The following is a 23,573-nucleotide window of genomic DNA, read 5'->3' on the forward strand; positions in this document are numbered from 1 at the left end:
ATCCTGCCTGCAGTAGATGGAATGTGGCAATGGAACGCTGGCTGCGCGTGTCATAATAGGCTCTGAGCCTTTATATACCTGTGCACAGCAGCAGCCACCTTCAGTCTGCTGCTGGACAGCCAGCAGCAGCAGCAGCAGGAGAGGTATGTAATCAGGAGCCCTCCTGCTAAGGGTAGACAGCTGCTCGTTCCACCCCACCCCCCGCCTTAATTGGTTCTCCTCCCTTCCAACGGTGTTGAGGCGGGTGGGAACAGCAGGGGGTGAAGGTGCTGTGTTTAAAGAGGTGGAGTTATGCAGATCTAAAACGCGTGGATTGCAGCAGCAGCAAGCCGAAAAGTGCAGGCATGTAAGGGATCTAGAGGTTGACAACATGTCTTCTTAACGGGAGTCCAGGAGCTCATCTCCACAAATGGACTTTTCAGGATCCTTGGGTGGCTCCGTAGTTTGAAACCAATTCTGGTTATCGCTTCTCGGCCTTTTGGCTAAGATCAAGTGTAGTATCTGTTCTTATCAGTTTAATATCTGATACGTCCCCTATCTGGGGACCATATATTAAATGGATTTTTAGAACAGGGAGATGGAAAAAGAGCTTGCTCTGTCCACTCCACGCATTGACCTGGTATTGCAGTATCTCCAGGACCGGTGCACCCCTTCTTTAATGCAGTTTCTAAAATCAGAAAGAATTGAATTCAATGTTTTTTGTTCATTTTGCTTGTTTGTCGGATTTTGGGATGGACTCTTTGGCTTTGCTTTTCTTCTCCTCATTGGATTTTTCATGTTCAAAGTTGCAGAAGCCAGATTACAAGCTCATTTTGGTTCAACTTCAGCAACTGTGCATTGCATTGCCATGTAATGTGATGCAATGCTATCTTTCTAGCTCTCCCTTTTTACTTCCTTTTGGATAAACAGACATATTAGGCAAGCATTTTGGAGCTTTCACCTAAATAACTACAGGTGGTGAGATAAGCTGCACAATATAATTGACCTTTCAGTATATTGTTGCACACACACCATCTATTTAGCAAATGCCCTTGTTATCAACAGCAGCCTTTTAAACTCACCTGAGCTAACAGGTATGTGCGCTGGTTACTCTGCTGCGCTTAAAATTTCTTTTTTGGTTTGCTACAATGCCTTTTCTGAAACGTTGTCTCCTTCTGCTGGAACACTGACTTCTTTCATTTAATGCCTGCAGACTATAAAAGAGAACCCAACCCAAAAAGTTTGGTTGATTAGTCTGTGGCATTCTGTTAAACTGTTGCTTATGGCGGTCTCTGAGCTTCTCAGCGACATTCAGCCAGCCAGGTATCCTGCCTGCAGTAGATGGAATGTGGCAATGGAACGCTGGCTGCGCGTGTCATAATAGGCTCTGAGCCTTTATATACCTGTGCACAGCAGCAGCCACCTTCAGTCTGCTGCTGGACAGCCAGCAGCAGCAGCAGCAGGAGAGGTATGTAATCAGGAGCCCTCCTGCTAAGGGTAGACAGCTGCTCGTTCCACCCCACCCCCCGCCTTAATTGGTTCTCCTCCCTTCCAACGGTGTTGAGGCGGGTGGGAACAGCAGGGGGTGAAGGTGCTGTGTTTAAAGAGGTGGAGTTATGCAGATCTAAAACGCGTGGATTGCAGCAGCAGCAAGCCGAAAAGTGCAGGCATGTAAGGGATCTAGAGGTTGACAACATGTCTTCTTAACGGGAGTCCAGGAGCTCATCTCCACAAATGGACTTTTCAGGATCCTTGGGTGGCTCCGTAGTTTGAAACCAATTCTGGTTATCGCTTCTCGGCCTTTTGGCTAAGATACCACATCTTGCCAGAAGGATTCTAAGCCAATCGTGCCCTTGGCCTTGAGGCATCGGCGGTGTAAAAGCCGTCTTAAGCCTCATGCTGCTTTAGGGGGCAGATACGCAAAGAAACCAAGAAGGCGATCGACCCTATCTACCTTTTGAAGATGGCATCAGCAGTAGCGGCCGCAGTGCGCTATGCCAGAGCTGGTGACCTTCGCATCAAGAACTCTTTCAAGATCGAAGTGGACGATGCATCCAAGGAGAAGATGACCTTGAAGTTTTTCGTGAGGAGAGTGCTGCTGGAGATCCTAGGAGTAAAGAGGGAAGACATCCTGGCCCTTCAAGATCGCCCCGGTTCCTTCACTTTGACTCTGGAGTCGGAGTATGCGTGCCAGAACCTCTTCCGCCAGATTCACCTGCACCTTTCAGATGAGGATCTTAAAGGACTCACCTTTGTCATCCTTTACTCCGGTGGAGAGAAGCCGCTCGTGGTTCAGATGAGCAACCCTCATGTTCCCTTAGTTAATATTATTTGCTTTCTTCAAAACTATTTCCCAGAACTGCGGTATTCCCACAAGGTCATGAATGAGGAAAACCTCTGGACGGGAAAGCATAAATTTTTTGTTAAATTTTGTGAAGATCCAAATGGCATTGGTGGTCAGCGTCATCCTCCGTCAAGTTTCCTGATCGGTAGGGAGCGGGGGCGCCTCTTCTACCCGGACATGCCCCTCTTCTGCCGGAAATGCATGTGTTTCGGTCACACTTATGAGAACTGCAAGGAGGAGGTGGCAATCTGTAAGAAGTGCTACAAGCATGGACATGCCAAAATGGACTGTACCAATGAGATGGTGTGCAACATCTGCCGGGTCCCAGGTCACTCCTTCCGGGAGTGTCCTTTGAAGAAAAAGGCGGAAACCTATGCTGAAACGCTGGCAAAGCAACCTGCCCGTGTGCCTCCATCTGCTCCCGGGGGGCAGAGGCAACCCTCTGCTGTTCCTGCTCCTGCGGGTGCGTCTACAGCGCGGGGGCAGTCTTCTAGCTCTCCAGTACCTGCTCCACAGACCAAGCCTGCTAGTACATCAGGTGGTACGTCTGCACCTGCTGCACAGAGGAAGCCAACCAACCCTCCTGCTCCTGCTGCTAAGGGGGGTCCCACCAGTGCTCCTGTATCTACTGTGCGAACACAACCCCCTGTAGGCGGGTCCACAAGCACTTCAGTGCCTGCTGCGCAGGGAAAACCTGCCAGTTCTCCTATTCCTGCTGCGCATAAGCCCACGTCTATGCAGAAACCTCCAGCTGAGAAACCTGTCCGTCCTGAGAGGAGGGAAGCTTCATCTAAGGACTGGGCTGCTGATTCTGATCCGGGTGATATGGTGGTGGAGGGGAGTCCCTCTGCTGAAATCGGGACATTTAGCTCGGAGGAAGAAGCAATGGAGCTGGAAACTCGTAGGAAAAGGAAAACAGATGATAGGTCTGATGAGAATGTGGCCAGGGAGACTTCCAAGAAGTGTCCATTAAAACCAAGTCTTCTGCAATACAAGCCAATGGCTCCCGCTGCCCCTCCTGAGGAGACAAGGCCTTCAGACCCTATAAACATTTCTTTTTCGGACTCAGAAGTGCAGAGCCCGTTAACATCGGTGGGCTTTATGTCTGATTCTGACAGTAGTGTGACCTGAACTATCCTATCATGACCTCATCAATTAAAGTAGCCTCGCTCAATGTGAGGAGTATAAGGGGCTCTACAAGAAGGGCTGCTTTGTTTTCCTACCTGTCAACAGTGGACTGTGATGTCTTTTGTTTGCAAGAATGTAACATTGACTTTGATATGAATTATGCAGATTTAAGAAAAGATTGGCCTCATGGGCCCTCTATCTGGTCCGGAGATAATGAAAATCGTTCCTCTGGCATTGGAGTGCTGTTTAGGTCGCATGACTTTAAAATCAACTCTTTTGTGGACATTTCTTCTGGACGTGCTCTTTTCTTAAATATTAGTTTTAAAGGTGTGGACTTTAGACTTTTGAACATTTATGCTTCTCCGGTGAAGGAAGAGAGACATCAGTTGTTTGAAGATGTGCAATATTACCTACCTGGTTCATCGCCTCTGATGTTCTGTGGGGATTTCAATTGTGTCTTGCCTGGTGAAGGGAGAAGCGGGAGTTCCACCGTTCCTAAAAAAGACAAAACAGAGAAACAACTAAAGGATTTGTTAACTGATTTTTTTCTTAGAGACTCCTGGAAAGAGATCCGTAGTAATGATCCCGGTTATACTTGGGAGAACTCTTCTTCTAAATCTCGTATTGATTTTATTTTCATGTCCCAATATGTGAATGTCAAATCTGTTGTCTTAATCCCAAACATTTTTTCAGATCATAAGATGTTGCTATCAGAGTTAGAATTACCTGGGCTTGTCAAGGCAAGAGGAGTTTGGAGGCTAAATACAACATTGTTACAAGATCCTAAGGTAAGAACAGATTTTAAAGCGTTTTTTAATTATTTAAAAACAAAACAACAAAAATTTTTAACTCTGCTAGAATGGTGGGAATACAGCAAGATGAAGATAAAAAGTTTTTTTATCAAGGTCAGCATAGCCAATGCAAGAGAAAAGTCCGCTTGGCATAAAAGGCTTATTACTAAATTGCAGACCTGTTATCAACTAAGAGATGTGGGACTTGAAATGGACGATTTAATTGAAGCAACAAAAAAAGAAATTAAAAAGAGTATAGAGTCGAAGGGTAAGGAAATAATTTATAACTCAAAAATTGAAGTGATGGAGAAAAATGAAAAGTGCTCAAGATTTTTTTTTAAAAAAGTAGTTGCTGCTAAGGAAATGATAACAGAATTAGAGGGTGAAACTACAACTGAAGGTATGCTCAACCAAGCTCACCAGTTTTATCAGCAGCTTTTTAATGAGAAAACTATAGACCAGTCTTTTACTGAAGATGCCCTTAATTCATTAAAAAATAGTCTGAGCCGCGAAGACCAAGAATTGTTATGCACTGAAGTCACCTTGTCGGAAGTAGATGCTGCTATCAAAAGTTTTTCCTATGGGAAAACCCCTGGTTCTGACGGTTTGCCTGTTGAATTTTATCGTGAATTTTGGAATTTTTTAAAACCCGACTTGTTTTTAGTAATCAAAGAAGCTTTTAAGTGTGATATCCTGCCTATATCTTGGAGAAGTGGTCTGGTCTCCCTGATTTTTAAAAAAGGAGCCAAATCCCATCTGGCAAACTGGAGACCAATCACACTGTTGAATGTTGATTACAAGTTGATGTCCAAAATTTTAGTGAACCGTTTTAAAAAAGTTTTATCCAAAGTTATTTATGAAGACCAGGTATGTGGGGTGCCAGGAAGAGGAGTTGCGGAGCATCTCAATACCATCCGCGATGTCATATGGTACCAGCAATCCAGGAAGCAAGACTTAGCAATTTTATCGTTGGATTTTCAAAAGGCTTTTGATCGTGTCTCTCATTGTTTTTTATGGTTGGTTTTAAAAAAAATGGGCTTCCCTGAAATTTTTATCAAGCAAGTGGCACTTTTATATAAGAACTCTTTTAGTAAAATTTTAATCAATGGATTTTTGTCTAATGAAGTGTTTTTGCATTCAGGTGTGAAGCAAGGCTGCCCTTTGTCCCCAGTGCTATTTATATGTGCAATAGAGCCTCTTTTATCTATGCTACGAGAGGATAAAGTGATTAAAGGTGTCCCTATCCCTGGAGGACATGGAAGAGATGTGAAGGTAATGGGCTACATGGATGATATTACTATTTTTTGTTCATCACCTGCCGCTCTCAGGAGAGCTATAAGAACGACCAATTTTTTTTGTGAAGCCTCAGGTTTTAAGTTAAACATTGAGAAATGTGATTGTTTTGTCCGTGGCAATTGGGCGGATGTGTCCATCCCTGATCTCCCGATGCAGTCAGAGAAGATTAAAATTCTGGGCGTGATTTTTGATCGACAGAATGATGGAATGAAGAGCTGGGATGGAGTAAGGGACAAAATACAAAAGAAGATTGACTTTTGGAAATTAAGAAAATTAACAATCGAAGGTAAAGTTTTAATTATTAAGGCCCTTCTGCTTCCTGTCATGTTATATCTCAGTTATGTTTATCCCCCAAGTGACCTTACAGCGAGAAGATTACAGAGAATGCTGTTTGAATTTGTGTGGAACTCTAAGTTCGAAAAGGTGAAGAGAGAAACAATGTACAAGATGCACCACCTTGGTGGTAAGGATGTTCCCAACGTCAAACTGTTTTTATACTCAAAGTTTTTTAGCCTCTATTTTAAATATATGTTTGCTTCAAGCCCTTGGGCACATTTTTTAAGATATGCAGCTGGCCACATTTTTAGGAGGCGAAAGTGGATATCCATTTCTTTAACAAGCCCAGTGTTGTTATCACCTCCACAACAATATGCCATCCTGGAGAAAGTTATCAGATTATATGGCCTAGATTCTTTTGAGATGGAGACATTGAAGAATGCAAGGAAGCTGCTGCAGCAATTAAAAAAGAAAGAAACTTTGACGCCCATAAGCCATTATTCATATAGCAGAGTCACTAAAATATGGAATTTAACAAATGCACCTTACCTGATGAATCAACATAAAGACTTAGCTTGGATGATTGTGCAGGAATGTTTACCGACTCGTGATTTCCAGTATAAAAGAAGACTTAGCACTATACAAACCTGCCCGAGGCATCAGTGCAATAATGATGAGACTACTATGCACCTTATTTGGAATTGTGATTTTGCACAGCAAGTGTGGAAAGACTGTGGTGAGCTTTTAAAATTTTTATCTGGTCTTAATTTTTTAAGCCATGAAGTGGTTTTATATGGGATTTTACCAAACATGACGAAAGAAAAAGAGAGAGTTTTATGGTGCACTTTGAGTTGTGTTAAAAGTGCTCTATGGAAGACCAGAAACATATTGTTGTTTAAAAGAGACTATATAGAAGTCAAGGATTGTATAAGACTGGCATTAAGTGAAATTTATATGTACTACCTAATGGATATGAAGAAGCTTGGAAAGAAAAGAGCCCTGAGTATATGGAACTATCACCTATGGAAGATGTTATTTTAAAGCTCTGAAGAAAAGATAAAGACTACGATATTTTAAATATAAACGCAAAATCTGTTCTTATCAGTTTAATATCTGATACGTCCCCTATCTGGGGACCATATATTAAATGGATTTTTAGAACAGGGAGATGGAAAAAGAGCTTGCTCTGTCCACTCCACGCATTGACCTGGTATTGCAGTATCTCCAGGACCGGTGCACCCCTTCTTTAATGCAGTTTCTAAAATCAGAAAGAATTGAATTCAATGTTTTTTGTTCATTTTGCTTGTTTGTCGGATTTTGGGATGGACTCTTTGGCTTTGCTTTTCTTCTCCTCATTGGATTTTTCATGTTCAAAGTTGCAGAAGCCAGATTACAAGCTCATTTTGGTTCAACTTCAGCAACTGTGCATTGCATTGCCATGTAATGTGATGCAATGCTATCTTTCTAGCTCTCCCTTTTTACTTCCTTTTGGATAAACAGACATATTAGGCAAGCATTTTGGAGCTTTCACCTAAATAACTACAGGTGGTGAGATAAGCTGCACAATATAATTGACCTTTCAGTATATTGTTGCACACACACCATCTATTTAGCAAATGCCCTTGTTATCAACAGCAGCCTTTTAAACTCACCTGAGCTAACAGGTATGTGCGCTGGTTACTCTGCTGCGCTTAAAATTTCTTTTTTGGTTTGCTACAATGCCTTTTCTGAAACGTTGTCTCCTTCTGCTGGAACACTGACTTCTTTCATTTAATGCCTGCAGACTATAAAAGAGAACCCAACCCAAAAAGTTTGGTTGATTAGTCTGTGGCATTCTGTTAAACTGTTGCTTATGGCGGTCTCTGTGAGCTTCTCAGCCACATTCAGCCAGCCAGGTATCCTGCCTGCAGTAGATGGAATGTGGCAATGGAACGCTGGCTGCGCATGTCATAATAGGCTCTGAGCCTTTATATACCTGTGCACAGCAGCAGCCACCTTCAGTCTGCTGCTGGACAGCCAGCAGCAGCAGCAGGAGAGGTATGTAATCAGGAGCCCTCCTGCTAAGGGTAGACAGCTGCTCGTTCCACCCCACCCCCCGCCTTAATTGGTTCTCCTCCCTTCCAACGGTGTTGAGGCGGGTGGGAACAGCAGGGGGTGAAGGTGCTGTGTTTAAAGAGGTGGAGTTATGCAGATCTAAAACGCGTGGATTGCAGCAGCAGCAAGCCGAAAAGTGCAGGCATGTAAGGGATCTAGAGGTTGACAACATGTCTTCTTAACGGGAGTCCAGGAGCTCATCTCCACAAATGGACTTTTCAGGATCCTTGGGTGGCTCCGTAGTTTGAAACCAATTCTGGTTATCGCTTCTCGGCCTTTTGGCTAAGATCAAGTGTAGTATCTGTTCTTATCAGTTTAATATCTGATACGTCCCCTATCTGGGGACCATATATTAAATGGATTTTTAGAACAGGGAGATGGAAAAAGAGCTTGCTCTGTCCACTCCACGCATTGACCTGGTATTGCAGTATCTCCAGGACCGGTGCACCCCTTCTTTAATGCAGTTTCTAAAATCAGAAAGAATTGAATTCAATGTTTTTTGTTCATTTTGCTTGTTTGTCGGATTTTGGGATGGACTCTTTGGCTTTGCTTTTCTTCTCCTCATTGGATTTTTCATGTTCAAAGTTGCAGAAGCCAGATTACAAGCTCATTTTGGTTCAACTTCAGCAACTGTGCATTGCATTGCCATGTAATGTGATGCAATGCTATCTTTCTAGCTCTCCCTTTTTACTTCCTTTTGGATAAACAGACATATTAGGCAAGCATTTTGGAGCTTTCACCTAAATAACTACAGGTGGTGAGATAAGCTGCACAATATAATTGACCTTTCAGTATATTGTTGCACACACACCATCTATTTAGCAAATGCCCTTGTTATCAACAGCAGCCTTTTAAACTCACCTGAGCTAACAGGTATGTGCGCTGGTTACTCTGCTGCGCTTAAAATTTCTTTTTTGGTTTGCTACAATGCCTTTTCTGAAACGTTGTCTCCTTCTGCTGGAACACTGACTTCTTTCATTTAATGCCTGCAGACTATAAAAGAGAACCCAACCCAAAAAGTTTGGTTGATTAGTCTGTGGCATTCTGTTAAACTGTTGCTTATGGCGGTCTCTGTGAGCTTCTCAGCGACATTCAGCCAGCCAGGTATCCTGCCTGCAGTAGATGGAATGTGGCAATGGAACGCTGGCTGCGCGTGTCATAATAGGCTCTGAGCCTTTATATACCTGTGCACAGCAGCAGCCACCTTCAGTCTGCTGCTGGACAGCCAGCAGCAGCAGCAGCAGGAGAGGTATGTAATCAGGAGCCCTCCTGCTAAGGGTAGACAGCTGCTCGTTCCACCCCACCCCCCCGCCTTAATTGGTTCTCCTCCCTTCCAACGGTGTTGAGGCGGGTGGGAACAGCAGGGGGTGAAGGTGCTGTGTTTAAAGAGGTGGAGTTATGCAGATCTAAAACGCGTGGATTGCAGCAGCAGCAAGCCGAAAAGTGCAGGCATGTAAGGGATCTAGAGGTTGACAACATGTCTTCTTAACGGGAGTCCAGGAGCTCATCTCCACAAATGGACTTTTCAGGATCCTTGGGTGGCTCCGTAGTTTGAAACCAATTCTGGTTATCGCTTCTCGGCCTTTTGGCTAAGATCAAGTGTAGTATCTGTTCTTATCAGTTTAATATCTGATACGTCCCCTATCTGGGGACCATATATTAAATGGATTTTTAGAACAGGGAGATGGAAAAAGAGCTTGCTCTGTCCACTCCACGCATTGACCTGGTATTGCAGTATCTCCAGGACCGGTGCACCCCTTCTTTAATGCAGTTTCTAAAATCAGAAAGAATTGAATTCAATGTTTTTTGTTCATTTTGCTTGTTTGTCGGATTTTGGGATGGACTCTTTGGCTTTGCTTTTCTTCTCCTCATTGGATTTTTCATGTTCAAAGTTGCAGAAGCCAGATTACAAGCTCATTTTGGTTCAACTTCAGCAACTGTGCATTGCATTGCCATGTAATGTGATGCAATGCTATCTTTCTAGCTCTCCCTTTTTACTTCCTTTTGGATAAACAGACATATTAGGCAAGCATTTTGGAGCTTTCACCTAAATAACTACAGGTGGTGAGATAAGCTGCACAATATAATTGACCTTTCAGTATATTGTTGCACACACACCATCTATTTAGCAAATGCCCTTGTTATCAACAGCAGCCTTTTAAACTCACCTGAGCTAACAGGTATGTGCGCTGGTTACTCTGCTGCGCTTAAAATTTCTTTTTTGGTTTGCTACAATGCCTTTTCTGAAACGTTGTCTCCTTCTGCTGGAACACTGACTTCTTTCATTTAATGCCTGCAGACTATAAAAGAGAACCCAACCCAAAAAGTTTGGTTGATTAGTCTGTGGCATTCTGTTAAACTGTTGCTTATGGCGGTCTCTGTGAGCTTCTCAGCGACATTCAGCCAGCCAGGTATCCTGCCTGCAGTAGATGGAATGTGGCAATGGAACGCTGGCTGCGCGTGTCATAATAGGCTCTGAGCCTTTATATACCTGTGCACAGCAGCAGCCACCTTCAGTCTGCTGCTGGACAGCCAGCAGCAGCAGCAGCAGGAGAGGTATGTAATCAGGAGCCCTCCTGCTAAGGGTAGACAGCTGCTCGTTCCACCCCACCCCCCGCCTTAATTGGTTCTCCTCCCTTCCAACGGTGTTGAGGCGGGTGGGAACAGCAGGGGGTGAAGGTGCTGTGTTTAAAGAGGTGGAGTTATGCAGATCTAAAACGCGTGGATTGCAGCAGCAGCAAGCCGAAAAGTGCAGGCATGTAAGGGATCTAGAGGTTGACAACATGTCTTCTTAACGGGAGTCCAGGAGCTCATCTCCACAAATGGACTTTTCAGGATCCTTGGGTGGCTCCGTAGTTTGAAACCAATTCTGGTTATCGCTTCTCGGCCTTTTGGCTAAGATCAAGTGTAGTATCTGTTCTTATCAGTTTAATATCTGATACGTCCCCTATCTGGGGACCATATATTAAATGGATTTTTAGAACAGGGAGATGGAAAAAGAGCTTGCTCTGTCCACTCCACGCATTGACCTGGTATTGCAGTATCTCCAGGAGCGGTGCACCCCTTCTTTAATGCAGTTTCTAAAATCAGAAAGAATTGAATTCAATGTTTTTTGTTCATTTTGCTTGTTTGTCGGATTTTGGGATGGACTCTTTGGCTTTGCTTTTCTTCTCCTCATTGGATTTTTCATGTTCAAAGTTGCAGAAGCCAGATTACAAGCTCATTTTGGTTCAACTTCAGCAACTGTGCATTGCATTGCCATGTAATGTGATGCAATGCTATCTTTCTAGCTCTCCCTTTTTACTTCCTTTTGGATAAACAGACATATTAGGCAAGCATTTTGGAGCTTTCACCTAAATAACTACAGGTGGTGAGATAAGCTGCACAATATAATTGACCTTTCAGTATATTGTTGCACACACACCATCTATTTAGCAAATGCCCTTGTTATCAACAGCAGCCTTTTAAACTCACCTGAGCTAACAGGTATGTGCGCTGGTTACTCTGCTGCGCTTAAAATTTCTTTTTTGGTTTGCTACAATGCCTTTTCTGAAACGTTGTCTCCTTCTGCTGGAACACTGACTTCTTTCATTTAATGCCTGCAGACTATAAAAGAGAACCCAACCCAAAAAGTTTGGTTGATTAGTCTGTGGCATTCTGTTAAACTGTTGCTTATGGCGGTCTCTGTGAGCTTCTCAGCGACATTCAGCCAGCCAGGTATCCTGCCTGCAGTAGATGGAATGTGGCAATGGAACGCTGGCTGCGCGTGTCATAATAGGCTCTGAGCCTTTATATACCTGTGCACAGCAGCAGCCACCTTCAGTCTGCTGCTGGACAGCCAGCAGCAGCAGCAGCAGGAGAGGTATGTAATCAGGAGCCCTCCTGCTAAGGGTAGACAGCTGCTCGTTCCACCCCACCCCCCGCCTTAATTGGTTCTCCTCCCTTCCAACGGTGTTGAGGTGGGTGGGAACAGCAGGGGGTGAAGGTGCTGTGTTTAAAGAGGTGGAGTTATGCAGATCTAAAACGCGTGGATTGCAGCAGCAGCAAGCCGAAAAGTGCAGGCATGTAAGGGATCTAGAGGTTGACAACATGTCTTCTTAACGGGAGTCCAGGAGCTCATCTCCACAAATGGACTTTTCAGGATCCTTGGGTGGCTCCGTAGTTTGAAACCAATTCTGGTTATCGCTTCTCGGCCTTTTGGCTAAGATCAAGTGTAGTATCTGTTCTTATCAGTTTAATATCTGATACGTCCCCTATCTGGGGACCATATATTAAATGGATTTTGAGAACAGGGAGATGGAAAAAGAGCTTGCTCTGTCCACTCCACGCATTGACCTGGTATTGCAGTATCTCCAGGACCGGTGCACCCCTTCTTTAATGCAGTTTCTAAAATCAGAAAGAATTGAATTCAATGTTTTTTGTTCATTTTGCTTGTTTGTCGGATTTTGGGATGGACTCTTTGGCTTTGCTTTTCTTCTCCTCATTGGATTTTTCATGTTCAAAGTTGCAGAAGCCAGATTACAAGCTCATTTTGGTTCAACTTCAGCAACTGTGCATTGCATTGCCATGTAATGTGATGCAATGCTATCTTTCTAGCTCTCCCTTTTTACTTCCTTTTGGATAAACAGACATATTAGGCAAGCATTTTGGATCTTTCACCTAAATAACTACAGGTGGTGAGATAAGCTGCACAATATAATTGACCTTTCAGTATATTGTTGCACACACACCATCTATTTAGCAAATGCCCTTGTTATCAACAGCAGCCTTTTAAACTCACCTGAGCTAACAGGTATGTGCGCTGGTTACTCTGCTGCGCTTAAAATTTCTTTTTTGGTTTGCTACAATGCCTTTTCTGAAACGTTGTCTCCTTCTGCTGGAACACTGACTTCTTTCATTTAATGCCTGCAGACTATAAAAGAGAACCCAACCCAAAAAGTTTGGTTGATTAGTCTGTGGCATTCTGTTAAACTGTTGCTTATGGCGGTCTCTGTGAGCTTCTCAGCGACATTCAGCCAGCCAGGTATCCTGCCTGCAGTAGATGGAATGTGGCAATGGAACGCTGGCTGCGCGTGTCATAATAGGCTCTGAGCCTTTATATACCTGTGCACAGCAGCAGCCACCTTCAGTCTGCTGCTGGACAGCCAGCAGCAGCAGCAGCAGGAGAGGTATGTAATCAGGAGCCCTCCTGCTAAGGGTAGACAGCTGCTCGTTCCACCCCACCCCCCGCCTTAATTGGTTCTCCTCCCTTCCAACGGTGTTGAGGCGGGTGGGAACAGCAGGGGGTGAAGGTGCTGTGTTTAAAGAGGTGGAGTTATGCAGATCTAAAACGCGTGGATTGCAGCAGCAGCAAGCCGAAAAGTGCAGGCATGTAAGGGATCTAGAGGTTGACAACATGTCTTCTTAACGGGAGTCCAGGAGCTCATCTCCACAAATGGACTTTTCAGGATCCTTGGGTGGCTCCGTAGTTTGAAACCAATTCTGGTTATCGCTTCTCAGCCTTTTGGCTAAGATCAAGTGTAGTATCTTTTGAAAAGGCGGTTTTGTCCTTGGGCTGCTCTAGTAAATTGATGCACATTACACACTGGTTTGGTGCACTTGTTAGTACGCCAGGTGGCTCATAGAGTCATCTGATGGAAAACATGGCCCTCCAGGATCGAAGTCACTAGGCTGGGTAAGTGTGAGGGCTTTGGAGCAATGTGCCCCAGGAGTAGGCGCCCTGGTGGGAGTCCAAGCTTACTGGGACTGGGAACCCCAGAAAGACTTGGGCTTCGTAGCACGCCGCACCTTTGCCAATCATACTTTCTGAGCAACACCCCCTATTCCTGGCCTCCGGGCTAGGAAGGGGAATTTTTATAAACCCGGTCGGAGGTCCGGTCAGCTTTGGGCTGAGAAACCAACACAGGCTCCAGCTCCACTAGGGTGGCAGCCTAGCTGGACGCTGGGAGCACGAAAATGGCTCTTCTCTGGCTTCGGCAAGAGAGAGCATCGGAGATTCCCGACCCTCGCTGTGGCCTTCTGGCTCGGAGGGATGGGGATGGTTTATTGGGGACCCTCTCCTCCGGGAAGGGTCCACATGAATCCTCGCCTCGTGCGCTGTTTTGGTGTGACTTCGGTCACATTTTTCAGTGCCTTGGATGCAGCTTCAATCAAAAAATCTGTTCTTATCAGTTTAATATCTGATACGTCCCCTATCTGGGGACCATATATTAAATGGATTTTTAGAACAGGGAGATGGAAAAAGAGCTTGCTCTGTCCACTCCACGCATTGACCTGGTATTGCAGTATCTCCAGGACCGGTGCACCCCTTCTTTAATGCAGTTTCTAAAATCAGAAAGAATTGAATTCAATGTTTTTTGTTCATTTTGCTTGTTTGTCGGATTTTGGGATGGACTCTTTGGCTTTGCTTTTCTTCTCCTCATTGGATTTTTCATGTTCAAAGTTGCAGAAGCCAGATTACAAGCTCATTTTGGTTCAACTTCAGCAACTGTGCATTGCATTGCCATGTAATGTGATGCAATGCTATCTTTCTAGCTCTCCCTTTTTACTTCCTTTTGGATAAACAGACATATTAGGTAAGCATTTTGGAGCTTTCACCTAAATAACTACAGGTGGTGAGATAAGCTGCACAATATAATTGACCTTTCAGTATATTGTTGCACACACACCATCTATTTAGCAAATGCCCTTGTTATCAACAGCAGCCTTTTAAACTCACCTGAGCTAACAGGTATGTGCGCTGGTTACTCTGCTGCGCTTAAAATTTCTTTTTTGGTTTGCTACAATGCCTTTTCTGAAACGTTGTCTCCTTCTGCTGGAACACTGACTTCTTTCATTTAATGCCTGCAGACTATAAAAGAGAACCCAACCCAAAAAGTTTGGTTGATTAGTCTGTGGCATTCTGTTAAACTGTTGCTTATGGCGGTCTCTGTGAGCTTCTCAGCGACATTCAGCCAGCCAGGTATCCTGCCTGCAGTAGATGGAATGTGGCAATGGAACGCTGGCTGCGCGTGTCATAATAGGCTCTGAGCCTTTATATACCTGTGCACAGCAGCAGCCACCTTCAGTCTGCTGCTGGACAGCCAGCAGCAGCAGCAGCAGGAGAGGTATGTAATCAGGAGCCCTCCTGCTAAGGGTAGACAGCTGCTCGTTCCACCCCACCCCCCGCCTTAATTGGTTCTCCTCCCTTCCAACGGTGTTGAGGCGGGTGGGAACAGCAGGGGGTGAAGGTGCTGTGTTTAAAGAGGTGGAGTTATGCAGATCTAAAACGCGTGGATTGCAGCAGCAGCAAGCCGAAAAGTGCAGGCATGTAAGGGATCTAGAGGTTGACAACATGTCTTCTTAACGGGAGTCCAGGAGCTCATCTCCACAAATGGACTTTTCAGGATCCTTGGGTGGCTCCGTAGTTTGAAACCAATTCTGGTTATCGCTTCTCGGCCTTTTGGCTAAGATCAAGTGTAGTATCTGTTCTTATCAGTTTAATATCTGATACGTCCCCTATCTGGGGACCATATATTAAATGGATTTTTAGAACAGGGAGATGGAAAAAGAGCTTGCTCTGTCCACTCCACGCATTGACGTGGTATTGCAGTATCTCCAGGACCGGTGCACCCCTTCTTTAATGCAGTTTCTAAAATCAGAAAGAATTGAATTCAATGTTTTTTGTTCATTTTGCTTGTTTGTCGGATTTTGGGATGGACTCTTTGGCTTTGCTTTTCTTCTCCTCATTGGATTTTTCATGTTCAAAGTTGCAGAAGCCAGATTACAAGCTCATTTTGGTTCAACTTCAGCAACTGTGCATTGCATTGCCATGTAATGTGATGCAATGCTATCTTTCTAGCTCTCCCTTTTTACTTCCTTTTGGATAAACAGACATATTAGGCAAGCATTTTGGAGCTTTCACCTAAATAACTACAGGTGGTGAGATAAGCTGCACAATATAATTGACCTTTCAGTATATTGTTGCACACACACCATCTATTTAGCAAATGCCCTTGTTATCAACAGCAGCCTTTTAAACTCACCTGAGCTAACAGGTATGTGCGCTGGTTACTCTGCTGCGCTTAAAATTTCTTTTTTGGTTTGCTACAATGCCTTTTCTGAAACGTTGTCTCCTTCTGCTGGAACACTGACTTCTTTCATTTAATGCCTGCAGACTATAAAAGAGAACCCAACCCAAAAAGTTTGGTTGATTAGTCTGTGGCATTCTGTTAAACTGTTGCTTATGGCGGTCTCTGTGAGCTTCTCAGCGACATTCAGCCAGCCAGGTATCCTGCCTGCAGTAGATGGAATGTGGCAATGGAACGCTGGCTGCGCGTGTCATAATAGGCTCTGAGCCTTTATATACCTGTGCACAGCAGCAGCCACCTTCAGTCTGCTGCTGGACAGCCAGCAGCAGCAGCAGGAGAGGTATGTAATCAGGAGCCCTCCTGCTAAGGGTAGACAGCTGCTCGTTCCACCCCACCCCCCGCCTTAATTGGTTCTCCTCCCTTCCAACGGTGTTGAGGCGGGTGGGAACAGCAGGGGGTGAAGGTGCTGTGTTTAAAGAGGTGGAGTTATGCAGATCTAAAACGCGTGGATTGCAGCAGCAGCAAGCCGAAAAGTGCAGGCATGTAAGGGATCTAGAGGTTGACAACATGTCTTCTTAACGGGAGTCCAGGAGCTCATCTCCACAAATGGACTTTTCAGGATCCTTGGGTGGCTCCGTAGTTTGAAACCAATTCTGGTTATCGCTTCTCGGCCTTTTGGCTAAGATCAAGTGTAGTATCTGTTCTTATCAGTTTAATATCTGATACGTCCCCTATCTGGGGACCATATATCAAATGGATTTTTAGAACAGGGAGATGGAAAAAGAGCTTGCTCTGTCCACTCCACGCATTGACCTGGTATTGCAGTATCTCCAGGACCGGTGCACCCCTTCTTTAATGCAGTTTCTAAAATCAGAAAGAATTGAATTCAATGTTTTTTGTTCATTTTGCTTGTTTGTTGGATTTTGGGATGGACTCTTTGGCTTTGCTTTTCTTCTCCTCATTGGATTTTTCATGTTCAAAGTTGCAGAAGCCAGATTACAAGCTCATTTTGGTTCAACTTCAGCAACTGTGCATTGCATTGCCATGTAATGTGATGCAATGCTATCTTTCTAGCTCTCCCTTTTTACTTCCTTTTGGATAAACAGACATATTAGGCAAGCATTTTGGAGCTTTCACCTAAATAACTACAGGTGGTGAGATAAGCTGCACAATATAATTGACCTTTCAGTATATTGTTGCACACACACCATCTATTTAGCAAATGCCCTTGTTATCAACAGCAGCCTTTTAAACTCACCTGAGCTAACAGGTATGTGCGCTGGTTACTCTGCTGCGCTTAAAATTTCTTTTTTGGTTTGCTACAATGCCTTTTCTGAAACGTTGTCTCCTTCTGCTGGAACACTGACTTCTTTCATTTAATGCCTGCAGACTATAAAAGAGAACCCAACCCAAAAAGTTTGGTTGATTAGTCTGTGGCATTCTGTTAAACTGTTGCTTATGGCGGTCTCTGTGAGCTTCTCAGCGACATTCAGCCAGCCAGGTATCCTGCCTGCAGTAGATGGAATGTGGCAATGGAACGCTGGCTGCGCGTGTCATAATAGGCTCTGAGCCTTTATATACCTGTGCACAGCAGCAGCCACCTTCAGTCTGCTGCTGGACAGCCAGCAGCAGCAGCAGCAGGAGAGGTATGTAATCAGGAGCCCTCCTGCTAAGGGTAGACAGCTGCTCGTTCCACCCCACCCCCCGCCTTAATTGGTTCTCCTCCCTTCCAACGGTGTTGAGGCGGGTGGGAACAGCAGGGGGTGAAGGTGCTGTGTTTAAAGAGGTGGAGTTATGCAGATCTAAAACGCGTGGATTGCAGCAGCAGCAAGCCGAAAAGTGCAGGCATGTAAGGGATCTAGAGGTTGACAACATGTCTTCTTAACGGGAGTCCAGGAGCTCATCTCCACAAATGGACTTTTCAGGATCCTTGGGTGGCTCCGTAGTTTGAAACCAATTCTGGTTATCGCTTCTCGGCCTTTTGGCTAAGATCAAGTGCAGTGATCTAGCGGCTGCTGCCTTGGTCTTGGCTGAGAGGTGCTCGGGGTACCCGGCTCCTTGGCCTGGGGGGATCGCTCTGTTTTTCAGCAGGGCTTCACCTCCCTGCTGCTATTAGGGAGTCGGATTAGTCCCCGGGCAACGGGAGGCGATCATCTACCTGGCACTTCGGTGTTGAAGGTTTCTATTGAGAAGAGGAGAACCTGTTTGTGAAGAAGATGTCTGCAGCATCACATGAAGGAGAGGAAGATCATGTGCCTGAATTCGCTAAGGTGCAGAATTCTATTCGTTTGGTTGTTCAGGAGAACTTTCGAGATCAAAAGGATTTTAGGTATGTGATGAGTTAAGTTCTTGTGGATCTTTTTGGTTTGAAGACAGAAGAAGTGTTGGCGATAATGGACTACCCCAGGAGGGGTGTTTATGATATAGTTTTTGTTGACAAAGTTTTTTTTGAAGGATATCTAAGGAAAATGACTGCAAGCCAGGATAAAAGAATGGAGGGGATAAGTGTAATGCCACACTTCCCCGTTAGAGATAAATGGATCATTGTTAAAATGTACTCTCCATTGGTGGACGAAGAGGATGTTCTTACATTTTTGGAGTTTTTTTGTTTGTCAGTAACACCAAAAGGGAAGATTTATAATGAATTTGGTTTTTGGACTTCGAAGTGGAAATTTTTGGTCCGTTTCAAAGAAGATGAGCAGGGGACTGTGTTGCTTCCCCCAGCTAGGTTTAAGTTGGGTAATATAAATGGTGATATTTTTTTCAGTGGTATACCCACTTTTTGTCGAGTTTGTCGTCAATACGGGCATGGAAAGGAAAATTGTTCGGGTGGTGTATGTGGTTTTTGCAAAAAAGGTGATCATGAGTCAAAGGATTGTAAAGATCGGAGGAAGTGCAACTTGTGTCAGGAAGATACGCATGTTTTTAAGAATTGCCCAAAGAGGAAAAGAAATAAAGAGAAGGAGGTAGTGGTTAAAAAGGTTTTGGTAGAGAGAAAGGAGGAAAGTGTAGAAAAGGTGTTGGTGGTAAAGGGAAAAGAAAGCAAACCTGTAGGAGTGCAGAGGGAGATGGAGAAAACAAGAGTAGATTGGGGGGATAGGGTAGAGAGTGAAATGGGAGGTGTAAGTCAGGGAACTGGCCGTGGTAAGGTTAAAAAGCAAGAAAAGAGAAAGGAACAGGAAGTGGAGGTGGCAATGGAAGAAAATATAGTTGTTTTTCAACAACCTATGTTTATAAAGAATGCAGAATATTTTAACCGGTTGTACCGTAAGTTGTATGATGAGAAACGTTTGGACTATCTTATAGAGAATGTTAGGAAAGAACTAATAAGAGATAAAAATGTTTTTTGTGTGAAATATAGAATACCAGATGGTGTATCGAAACAAGTTTTTTCAGCATCAAGGGTTGAAGATTTGTCCCTTAAGGTTCTGAGTTGGGTTGGGGTTCATGCTTTTGATAATGGTTACAAGTATTTTACTTGATGTTATTACTGTTGTTAATACAGTTATAATTTAATTTTTATTTTTTTGGTATCCATTCAGGTTCTGAAACATTTCTTTCTTTGTAAGTATTGTTGTATTTTTGTAATTTTTTTTTCTGACATTAAAAGTACCAAAACCTGATGATGATTTAAGTTGGAGTCCACGTCTTGTCTCCCTTTGGGGAGAAGAGGACTGTGGAGTGGACTTTAATTTTAACCTGAATAGGTTTTTAAAAAAAAAAAAAAAAAAATCTGTTCTTATCAGTTTAATATCTGATACGTCCCCTATCTGGGGACCATATATTAAATGGATTTTTAGAACAGGGAGATGGAAAAAGAGCTTGCTCTGTCCACTCCACGCATTGACCTGGTATTGCAGTATCTCCAGGACCGGTGCACCCCTTCTTTAATGCAGTTTCTAAAATCAGAAAGAATTGAATTCAATGTTTTTTGTTCATTTTGCTTGTTTGTCGGATTTTGGGATGGACTCTTTGGCTTTGCTTTTCTTCTCCTCATTGGATTTTTCATGTTCAAAGTTGCAGAAGCCAGATTACAAGCTCATTTTGGTTCAACTTCAGCAACTGTGCATTGCATTGCCATGTAATGTGATGCAATGCTATCTTTCTAGCTCTCCCTTTTTACTTCCTTTTGGATAAACAGACATATTAGGCAAGCATTTTGGAGCTTTCACCTAAATAACTACAGGTGGTGAGATAAGCTGCACAATATAATTGACCTTTCAGTATATTGTTGCACACACACCATCTATTTAGCAAATGCCCTTGTTATCAACAGCAGCCTTTTAAACTCACCTGAGCTAACAGGTATGTGCGCTGGTTACTCTGCTGCGCTTAAAATTTCTTTTTTGGTTTGCTACAATGCCTTTTCTGAAACGTTGTCTCCTTCTGCTGGAACACTGACTTCTTTCATTTAATGCCTGCAGACTATAAAAGAGAACCCAACCCAAAAAGTTTGGTTGATTAGTCTGTGGCATTCTGTTAAACTGTTGCTTATGGCGGTCTCTGTGAGCTTCTCAGCGACATTCAGCCAGCCAGGTATCCTGCCTGCAGTAGATGGAATGTGGCAATGGAACGCTGGCTGCGCGTGTCATAATAGGCTCTGAGCCTTTATATACCTGTGCACAGCAGCAGCCACCTTCAGTCTGCTGCTGGACAGCCAGCAGCAGCAGCAGCAGGAGAGGTATGTAATCAGGAGCCCTCCTGCTAAGGGTAGACAGCTGCTCGTTCCACCCCACCCCCCGCCTTAATTGGTTCTCCTCCCTTCCAACGGTGTTGAGGCGGGTGGGAACAGCAGGGGGTGAAGGTGCTGTGTTTAAAGAGGTGGAGTTATGCAGATCTAAAACGCGTGGATTGCAGCAGCAGCAAGCCGAAAAGTGCAGGCATGTAAGGGATCTAGAGGTTGACAACATGTCTTCTTAACGGGAGTCCAGGAGCTCATCTCCACAAATGGACTTTTCAGGATCCTTGGGTGGCTCCGTAGTTTGAAACCAATTCTGGTTATCGCTTCTCGGCCTTTTGGCTAAGATCAAGTGTAGTATCTGTTCTTATCAGTTTAATATCTGATACGTCCCCTATCTGGGGACCATATATTAAATGGATTTTTAGAACAGGGAGATGGAAAAAGAGCTTGCTCTGTCCACTCCACGCATTGACCTGGTATTGCAGTATCTCCAGGACCGGTGCACCCCTTCTTTAATGCAGTTTCTAAAATCAGAAAGAATTGAATTCAATGTTTTTTGTTCATTTTGCTTGTTTGTCGGATTTTGGGATGGACTCTTTGGCTTTGCTTTTCTTCTCCTCATTGGATTTTTCATGTTCAAAGTTGCAGAAGCCAGATTACAAGCTCATTTTGGTTCAACTTCAGCAACTGTGCATTGCATTGCCATGTAATGTGATGCAATGCTATCTTTCTAGCTCTCCCTTTTTACTTCCTTTTGGATAAACAGACATATTAGGCAAGCATTTTGGAGCTTTCACCTAAATAACTACAGGTGGTGAGATAAGCTGCACAATATAATTGACCTTTCAGTATATTGTTGCACACACACCATCTATTTAGCAAATGCCCTTGTTATCAACAGCAGCCTTTTAAACTCACCTGAGCTAACAGGTATGTGCGCTGGTTACTCTGCTGCGCTTAAAATTTATTTTTTGGTTTGCTACAATGCCTTTTCTGAAACGTTGTCTCCTTCTGCTGGAACACTGACTTCTTTCATTTAATGCCTGCAGACTATAAAAGAGAACCCAACCCAAAAAGTTTGGTTGATTAGTCTGTGGCATTCTGTTAAACTGTTGCTTATGGCGGTCTCTGTGAGCTTCTCAGCGACATTCAGCCAGCCAGGTATCCTGCCTGCAGTAGATGGAATGTGGCAATGGAACGCTGGCTGCGCGTGTCATAATAGGCTCTGAGCCTTTATATACCTGTGCACAGCAGCAGCCACCTTCAGTCTGCTGCTGGACAGCCAGCAGCAGCAGCAGCAGGAGAGGTATGTAATCAGGAGCCCTCCTGCTAAGGGTAGACAGCTGCTCGTTCCACCCCACCCCCCGCCTTAATTGGTTCTCCTCCCTTCCAACGGTGTTGAGGCGGGTGGGAACAGCAGGGGGTGAAGGTGCTGTGTTTAAAGAGGTGGAGTTATGCAGATCTAAAACGCGTGGATTGCAGCAGCAGCAAGCCGAAAAGTGCAGGCATGTAAGGGATCTAGAGGTTGACAACATGTCTTCTTAACGGGAGTCCAGGAGCTCATCTCCACAAATGGACTTTTCAGGATCCTTGGGTGGCTCCGTAGTTTGAAACCAATTCTGGTTATCGCTTCTCGGCCTTTTGGCTAAGATCAAGTGTAGTATCTGTTCTTATCAGTTTAATATCTGATACGTCCCCTATCTGGGGACCATATATTAAATGGATTTTTAGAACAGGGAGATGGAAAAAGAGCTTGCTCTGTCCACTCCACGCATTGACCTGGTATTGCAGTATCTCCAGGACCGGTGCACCCCTTCTTTAATGCAGTTTCTAAAATCAGAAAGAATTGAATTCAATGTTTTTTGTTCATTTTGCTTGTTTGTCGGATTTTGGGATGGACTCTTTGGCTTTGCTTTTCTTCTCCTCATTGGATTTTTCATGTTCAAAGTTGCAGAAGCCAGATTACAAGCTCATTTTGGTTCAACTTCAGCAACTGTGCATTGCATTGCCATGTAATGTGATGCAATGCTATCTTTCTAGCTCTCCCTTTTTACTTCCTTTTGGATAAACAGACATATTAGGCAAGCATTTTGGAGCTTTCACCTAAATAACTACAGGTGGTGAGATAAGCTGCACAATATAATTGACCTTTCAGTATATTGTTGCACACACACCATCTATTTAGCAAATGCCCTTGTTATCAACAGCAGCCTTTTAAACTCACCTGAGCTAACAGGTATGTGCGCTGGTTACTCTGCTGCGCTTAAAATTTCTTTTTTGGTTTGCTACAATGCCTTTTCTGAAACGTTGTCTCCTTCTGCTGGAACACTGACTTCTTTCATTTAATGCCTGCAGACTATAAAAGAGAACCCAACCCAAAAAGTTTGGTTGATTAGTCTGTGGCATTCTGTTAAACTGTTGCTTATGGCGGTCTCTGTGAGCTTCTCAGCGACATTCAGCCAGCCAGGTATCCTGCCTGCAGTAGATGGAATGTGGCAATGGAACGCTGGCTGCGCGTGTCATAATAGGCTCTGAGCCTTTATATACCTGTGCACAGCAGCAGCCACCTTCAGTCTGCTGCTGGACAGCCAGCAGCAGCAGCAGCAGGAGAGGTATGTAATCAGGAGCCCTCCTGCTAAGGGTAGACAGCTGCTCGTTCCACCCCACCCCCCGCCTTAATTGGTTCTCCTCCCTTCCAACGGTGTTGAGGCGGGTGGGAACAGCAGGGGGTGAAGGTGCTGTGTTTAAAGAGGTGGAGTTATGCAGATCTAAAACGCGTGGATTGCAGCAGCAGCAAGCCGAAAAGTGCAGGCATGTAAGGGATCTAGAGGTTGACAACATGTCTTCTTAACGGGAGTCCAGGAGCTCATCTCCACAAATGGACTTTTCAGGATCCTTGGGTGGCTCCGTAGTTT

The 23,573-nt window shown here is 44.2% G+C and overlaps 11 non-coding genes and 2 pseudogenes across 11 annotated transcripts; all 13 read left to right on the forward strand.

The window, feature by feature from the left end:
- Positions 1 to 462: 462 nt before the first annotated feature.
- Positions 463 to 653, forward strand: LOC141213056 (U2 spliceosomal RNA). Its single transcript, XR_012282634.1, has one exon. It is a non-coding gene; the product is annotated as a U2 spliceosomal RNA (small nuclear RNA).
- A 6,229-nt stretch (positions 654 to 6,882) lies between these two features.
- LOC141213152 (U2 spliceosomal RNA) lies at positions 6,883 to 7,058 on the forward strand (annotated as a pseudogene).
- Positions 7,059 to 8,170: 1,112 nt separating this feature from the next.
- LOC141213058 (U2 spliceosomal RNA) lies at positions 8,171 to 8,361 on the forward strand. Its single transcript, XR_012282636.1, has one exon. It is a non-coding gene; the product is annotated as a U2 spliceosomal RNA (small nuclear RNA).
- A 1,116-nt stretch (positions 8,362 to 9,477) lies between these two features.
- On the forward strand, positions 9,478 to 9,668 carry LOC141213059 (U2 spliceosomal RNA). The gene has a single exon (XR_012282637.1). It is a non-coding gene; the product is annotated as a U2 spliceosomal RNA (small nuclear RNA).
- Positions 9,669 to 10,783: 1,115 nt separating this feature from the next.
- Positions 10,784 to 10,974, forward strand: LOC141212885 (U2 spliceosomal RNA). The gene has a single exon (XR_012282469.1). It is a non-coding gene; the product is annotated as a U2 spliceosomal RNA (small nuclear RNA).
- A 1,115-nt stretch (positions 10,975 to 12,089) lies between these two features.
- Positions 12,090 to 12,280, forward strand: LOC141213108 (U2 spliceosomal RNA). Its single transcript, XR_012282685.1, has one exon. It is a non-coding gene; the product is annotated as a U2 spliceosomal RNA (small nuclear RNA).
- Positions 12,281 to 13,395: 1,115 nt separating this feature from the next.
- LOC141213238 (U2 spliceosomal RNA) lies at positions 13,396 to 13,511 on the forward strand (annotated as a pseudogene).
- A 525-nt stretch (positions 13,512 to 14,036) lies between these two features.
- On the forward strand, positions 14,037 to 14,218 carry LOC141213137 (U2 spliceosomal RNA). The gene has a single exon (XR_012282713.1). It is a non-coding gene; the product is annotated as a U2 spliceosomal RNA (small nuclear RNA).
- A 1,115-nt stretch (positions 14,219 to 15,333) lies between these two features.
- Positions 15,334 to 15,524, forward strand: LOC141213116 (U2 spliceosomal RNA). The gene has a single exon (XR_012282692.1). It is a non-coding gene; the product is annotated as a U2 spliceosomal RNA (small nuclear RNA).
- A 1,112-nt stretch (positions 15,525 to 16,636) lies between these two features.
- Positions 16,637 to 16,827, forward strand: LOC141213083 (U2 spliceosomal RNA). The gene has a single exon (XR_012282661.1). It is a non-coding gene; the product is annotated as a U2 spliceosomal RNA (small nuclear RNA).
- Positions 16,828 to 19,680: 2,853 nt separating this feature from the next.
- LOC141213147 (U2 spliceosomal RNA) lies at positions 19,681 to 19,862 on the forward strand. The gene has a single exon (XR_012282722.1). It is a non-coding gene; the product is annotated as a U2 spliceosomal RNA (small nuclear RNA).
- Positions 19,863 to 20,977: 1,115 nt separating this feature from the next.
- Positions 20,978 to 21,168, forward strand: LOC141213060 (U2 spliceosomal RNA). Its single transcript, XR_012282638.1, has one exon. It is a non-coding gene; the product is annotated as a U2 spliceosomal RNA (small nuclear RNA).
- Positions 21,169 to 22,283: 1,115 nt separating this feature from the next.
- On the forward strand, positions 22,284 to 22,474 carry LOC141213061 (U2 spliceosomal RNA). The gene has a single exon (XR_012282639.1). It is a non-coding gene; the product is annotated as a U2 spliceosomal RNA (small nuclear RNA).
- Positions 22,475 to 23,573: the final 1,099 nt, after the last annotated feature.

The sequence above is a fragment of the Phyllobates terribilis genome, unplaced genomic scaffold (genome assembly GCF_046119375.1).
Source record: "Phyllobates terribilis strain yellow unplaced genomic scaffold, ASM4611937v1 Scaffold_187__1_contigs__length_3656778, whole genome shotgun sequence".
Taxonomy (NCBI): domain Eukaryota; kingdom Metazoa; phylum Chordata; class Amphibia; order Anura; family Dendrobatidae; genus Phyllobates; species Phyllobates terribilis.